This window comes from Nicotiana tomentosiformis, chromosome 3 (assembly GCF_000390325.3).
Source record: "Nicotiana tomentosiformis chromosome 3, ASM39032v3, whole genome shotgun sequence".
Classification (NCBI taxonomy): domain Eukaryota; kingdom Viridiplantae; phylum Streptophyta; class Magnoliopsida; order Solanales; family Solanaceae; genus Nicotiana; species Nicotiana tomentosiformis.
In genome coordinates, this window is record NC_090814.1 from 34865438 (window position 1) to 34872151 (window position 6714).

Here is a 6714-nt window from a genome sequence, read left to right on the forward strand (position 1 = left end):
CCTCACCTTCTCTGCCTTGGTGGGGATCATGAAAGCATCATGACGAGACAACTTTGATATCGCCCTATACTCGGTCACTAACATATAGTCTTGCTGAAGATTCTTAAACTAACTTCTCAACTAATCCCTCCTTGTGAGTGGGATGTACTTCTTAAGAAACAAGTGCAAAAACAGAGTCCAAGTAAGAGAAGATGAACCTGCTGGTCTACCCAGATCATAAGTCTGCCACCACCTCCTAGCAGCCCCTCTTAGGTGAAATGTAGTGAAGTCCACCCCATTGGACTCTACCAAACATAAGTTCTGAAGCATTTGATGATATCTATCCAAAGAATCATGTGCGTCCTCTTAAGAACCGCCCTTGAACTAACGAGGATGTAACCTTTGAAACCTCTCCATCCTCTTCTGCTCCTCTGCAGACAAGGTAGGCACAACCTTAGTTCTAGATGCTATAATAGGCTGCTAAGCACTAGCTGGTAATACTCCTAGCATCTGAAACATCTTCGCTACCTGCTCCGGAGTATGAGTGACTGGGGTCTGAGCTCCCCCACAACCCAGAGATGCGGCTGGGGCCACTGGAATTACTACGACTTAATTTATATCAATAACGGTGACCATCAAGGCTGTAGCCTCCTAGAATATCGGTGCTGCAACAAAACCTTCTTGATACCAAATGGGTACTAGATCCTCAACATGATCATCCATACGTTGATCTGATTTGTAGGTAGGTCCACTGAAATGGCTCTGGCGCAACAATGGGCCGTGGTAGATGCTCTACCCCAAGTTGCAACTGTGCGCTCCCTAGAGAGTGTCTTGGACCTACCTCGGGTCCTACCTATCCCAGCTACAACCGGTGGTGCTACCTCTCCCACACCGACTGCTGCTAAGGCACGCATACTCACTATCTGTGAGAGAGTAAAAGCAAAAGAATTAGACTTACTCAATAATCAACACACGACAAAGAATCAAGAAAGGGACGTTCCTAAAGCCTTATAGCCTCTCCCCATATAGATACTAATGTATTTGATAGGCCTGCTCGTAATTTGTGAGACCCTTAGAATCTAGGGCTCTAATACCAACTTGTCATGACCAAAAATCTGACCAAATGTCGTGATAGAGCCTAACAGTCTTGTTGGCAAGCCGACACTTAACAACAACAAATGAAGCCAATTATTAAGTCATTAATAGATAGAGTTATGATACAAATATTAAAGCAGGGTCTAAACATAAAAAGAACTATCTAACAATGCCCAAAATCCAGTGTCACATCACCACGAGCATCTACTAAGATTAAATAGCCTTAATTGACTTAAACCTCGTCACTACTCCACCAAGGTTAGTATTGATACCTACTGGATACCGTTGTGGTGTACTCATGCTACGCTTCTGCACATCTTTTTGTGTAGATCCAGGTACCTCGGAGCATGCCGGTCATTAGTTAGCTGATTGTGAGCTGCGGCGGAGACTTCAAGGTATACCTGCCATTGGGTTCAGGCCTTGGAGTCACCTTCTGGAGTTTTACTTTGTTACTGTTTATTTCCATTTCAAACAGTGATCTATTAGATATTCTTAGTTACTCTTAGAAGAGCTTATGACTTTGTACTACTGTTTTTGGGATATTGTATATTTATTGATGGTTGTTGGCTACATATGGCAATTACTAGATCATGTTTAATGGTAAAAAAAATTTAAATCTATTAATAACTCAGCATGTATTAGGCTTACCTAGTCTTAGAGACTAGGTGCTATCACAACATACTAAGGTAAGAATTTGGGGTCGTGACATCATTGTTGATCAAAAAGCGTAATAAGTTAATTAGAAAAAAGGGAGGACCAAAATTGGTCGTCAAAAATTACTACTCTAGTGCTTCAAGATACTATCGTCCAGATTGTTGGTCATCTCAAATGTTTACCTACTATACATAATAACCTAGGCAATTGTTGATATAAAGCTAACAGAGGAACAAATATCAATGCACATCTAAACATAGAAAGAACAACAATATAACATTAGCAATGGAAAATAGAAACGACAAGTAGCGATAAGAAGTAGACAGGTGATAAATCAGCAAGTGATCAGAACATAGTTAAAGTACCAGCGAAACTAATTAAGGAAACAAATGACAACCAAATAATCAACCGTTCTATCACAAGGTTTACACATAAGAATCATCCCAAGGAAACCCACCTCATAATCACAAATCACGAGTCCCGAATCACGAAATCATAATCACATGGCACCTTGTGCCCACATTATCAATCACAAATGCACAGACAACTCACATGTTGCACGGACAACTTACCAATACCGTTAATACCGTAGATTTGCATGGACAACTCACGTGCCAATAGAAACAATATCTCATAACCGCACGGACAACTCACGTGCCACCAGTCTAACCTACACACAGAAAATAGGTATGCAATAATACATGTAGAGGATCAATAAACATTATAATTCATACTCCTGGACTAATATAGGTGACATGTTACGGTGTATGCTTGTGCAAGTGTACTATCATAACTTAAGTCAACAGGTAAGATTAGAGATACCAAGTAGCACATTGGAAACAACACATCAAGACCCGTAATATGCATGACACACACAAGAAAGTCACACCACCACACAAATATCATCAATAACAATGCCCCCAGGTCATCACAAATCATCCCTGACATTGCCCGTCTTGTATCGTCGTGTGCGCAATAACAAAGTAAATGTCCGCCTTGTATCGCCACACGCACATCAACAATATCCCACCTTGTCTCGCCACATGAGCAAAACCAACAAATATAGCCCGCCTTGTCTCGCCACATGTGAAAATATCAATAATAACAATAGCACGGACTACTCACGTGCAAAATATCCCGACAATCCTCTCAATAAATTCCACATGTACCGAAACACAACAACACCACATAACAACAACTCGCACCACACGTGCTCATGTGCCACAACCTTTTCCATAACAACAATACCAATGCCACAATAATACATAGCCCGTGTCTCAGCAACAACAATGTATAACACCAACAATAATGACACAAAAGTGCGGTAAGTAGATCAACACAAGAGTTACAACAACGCAATGAAACGGAAGAATAGGCTCAACAATGAAAGAATTAAAATGTAATGATGACTTAAAATACGGATGTATCAACAATAAAAGGGGTAACATGTAATGAAACTTCAAATAAGAATAGCTCAACAATAAAAGAGGTAGCAACTTCAAATAAAGCATATAAGGGTAAGCTTGACAATAAAAGATAGAACATGTAATGACGACTTTAATGCATGTAAGAGTAAACTTAACAAATGGAGAATATATCATGATATGGCAACTTCAAGTAAATGCATGAAAGAAGCCTAAGAGTCTAAATCAATCAATTTCGACATATAAGACCGTGTACACACTCGTCACCTCGTGTACACGTCTTCCACGTAATCCAATCAGTACAATTAAACCAATCCCTACGGGGTAGTTTCCCCCACACAAAGTTAAACAAGATACTTACTTCAACTAGGCCAAATCAACACTCAAAAATAGCTTTTCCTTTACAATTCACCTCCGTTCGGCTCAAATCTAACCAAAATTGACTTAATAACATCAAATAATGCAAGAGAAACCAATTCCAATAAGTAAAGCTCTAATCTTTATACAATCCCCCAAAAGTTAACAAAAGTAAATCCCAGGCCCGCCCGGTCAAAAAACTCGGGTCCAAGGGTTGATCTTGACTACCTATAATCTCATGAGTCCATTTATGTATTTTGTTTTCAAATTCGAGTCCAATTCGACTCTCAAATCCCATTTTTTTATTTTTCAAAACATAGACAAAATTTCCCAAATTTCTCTTTGATTCTCATAATTTTGATGTTAAATCTCATATATAATCATGTAATATAGTTGAAAATTGATCAAAATCACTTACCCAATGATTGTGTGTGAATAAACCCTCTCCAAATCGCCTCCTACTGAGTCTGAGGTTCAAAGATATGAAAATGAGACTAAAAACCAGTCTTCCAGCCCTTTTGTTCAGGTGCAGATGTCGCAATTGTGACACTGGGTTCACAATTGTGAACCCTCAAAAATGCAGACATCCATCACAAATGCGGCTCCTGATGAACCCAGGGAATGTCGAAAAAGCAATCCTGACTTCACATTTGCGAAGTCAGGCCCTTCGCAAAAGCGACCGTTTTGATCGCAAATGCGATCCACCTTAGCTTAGGCCCCTATAGCAAAAGCGAACAATGTGTTCGCAAATGCGAACCTGACAGACCCCAGCGAACTTCGCAAATGCGACTCCCACCTCGCAAATTCGAAGGTCACAAATGCGAGCAAAATCTCGCATTTGCGAGATCTGAAGCACCTGTTCAATAATCAGCAAAACTGAAACTCTTCTAATCACTCCGAACGCGTCCGAAACTCACCCGAGCCCTCGGGGCTCTGTACCAAACATCCACACAAGTCTAAAAATATCATACAAACTTGTCCGCGTGATTAAAATATTAAAGTAACATCAGAAACCACAAATCGTACATCAAAATGCATGAAATTAATATTGAAACTCAAGAACTTCTAAAAACACAACCACGCGTCCGATTTCTTATCGAAGCAACTCGGAATGACGCCAAACTTTGCAACCAAGTTCCAATTAACAAACCTGACCTATTTCAAGTCCCAAAACTGAAATCTGAACCTGATAGCCATAATTTAAAATCATAGTCAAACCTAAGAAATTTTTAAACCTTCAAATTGCCAACTATTAGCAAGACATGCCAAATTAACCTAGGGACATCCGAATTCAATTACGGACATACGCCCAAGTCCAAAATTACAATACGAACCTATAGGAGCCATCAAAATACGATTCCGAAGTCATTTTCACAAAAGTCAAATATCAATCAACATTTCCAATTTAAGCTTCTAAAATGAGAATCGTTAATCCAAATCAATATCAAAACATCCGAAACTCGAATCTGACCATACACACAAGTCATAATATAAGATATGAAGCCACTCAAGATCTTAGATCACTGAACGGAATGCTAAAGCTCAAAACGACCGGTCGGGTCGTCACAAATGACATAACAAAGAATTTTTAAAATTATCTTTTTTCTAAAAAATAAATATGATAAGTAATAATAGCAGTAATACTAGTTGTTAATATCAATCATATGCCTATAATTATATAGTAGTAATTTAATCTTAAGTAATTATGGTTATATCACCTCTATTATTTTAATTAGTTAACCAATCATCCTTTTCTAATTTTAATATATATATAACTATAAGGTATTTTTACTATTTTAATACTATTAATTATCCTATCAATATACATACGCACAATAATTTGTTAATTATACTTTATTGTATTTTATTAGAATTTTAAGTTTAATTAATTTAATTATGATAGAAGGGGTTAAGATTAAATAGGTTATACTTGCAATTGATGAGTTTAAATTAAAATGGCTATGAAATTAATTTCATATTTTCAGCCTTCTCTTTCAAAAACAAACAAAAAATGGCCCAAAAATGTCTTGGAGCGTCCAAACCCAAAACAAATGCAGCCACCCTCCTTACTTGGCAATCCATGCCTTATCTCCTCGCCATTCACACTTCTCCATGTCAGTGTCTCAAAGCCCCTCACAAAACAAACAAACTATACATGGACCGTTGATCACATTTATCAATGGTCCAGATTAATCGTGCCTTTCCCTTTTTAATTTAATTCCGTCCATTTTAATCTCAACCGTTGGAGCAAAATAATCCAATGGCTCTTGTTTTATCTCCCATTATCAGTTTTCTTTTATTTTTAGTGCGAAAATCCGGAGTTGTCGATCCAGTTGATCCAACGACGCACATTCTTTCCCTCACATGAAACACACATAGACCCCCAAACCCTAATCACTTCTTTCATACCAGCCACCTTCATTTCCTCATTCCTTCATTTCTCTCTCGTCCTCTCTTCTATGACATTTCCCTGAACCTAGCACAAATTGGTGCAAAATCACTGAGAGATTTTTATAAGACTACCATCATCATTATTAGCCGAGAATCTAGCCAAAAACATTCCCATTCTCATCATCCCCTTTAAAATCTCAAACTCCAAAACCCTATATTCAAACATGAAAGTCACACCAACCTCATCATCACGCCTTCTTTCATTTAAATCCGCCATTAAAGCTTTGCATGCACCTCCAGAATCAAAAGAATTTTGACCTCATCGTGTGTAATGACATGTCCAGTCATTTTGAGTATTGTAGCCTTGTTTCCTAATTTATCTTTTCATCTATGTTCATTTGTGGTTATGTAACTTTTCGGGGCGGTTGGTTTAGTTCAGGGATATTTCAGAGTAAATTGGGACACTTAATCCCAAGGTTGGAAGCTTCAATTAAAAGAGTTGACAAGAGTTTGACTTTTATATAGACGACTTCAGAATGGTTGCCATTTTGGCTTGAATTGGAAAAAGTAGGAAAATTAAAGGTTTGGAAGGTTGAGAGGTTTGACCGAGAGTTGACTTTGATGATACCGGGCTTGGATTTTGGTTCCGGGAGTTAGAATAGGTCCGTTGTTTTATTTATGACTTGTGTGTAAAATTTGGGGTCAATCTGAGTTGATTTGATATGATTTGGCAATGATTTTAAAAGTTGGAAGTTCATTAGTTTCATTAGGCTTGAATTGGGGTGCGATTCGTGATTTTGATATTGTTTGATGT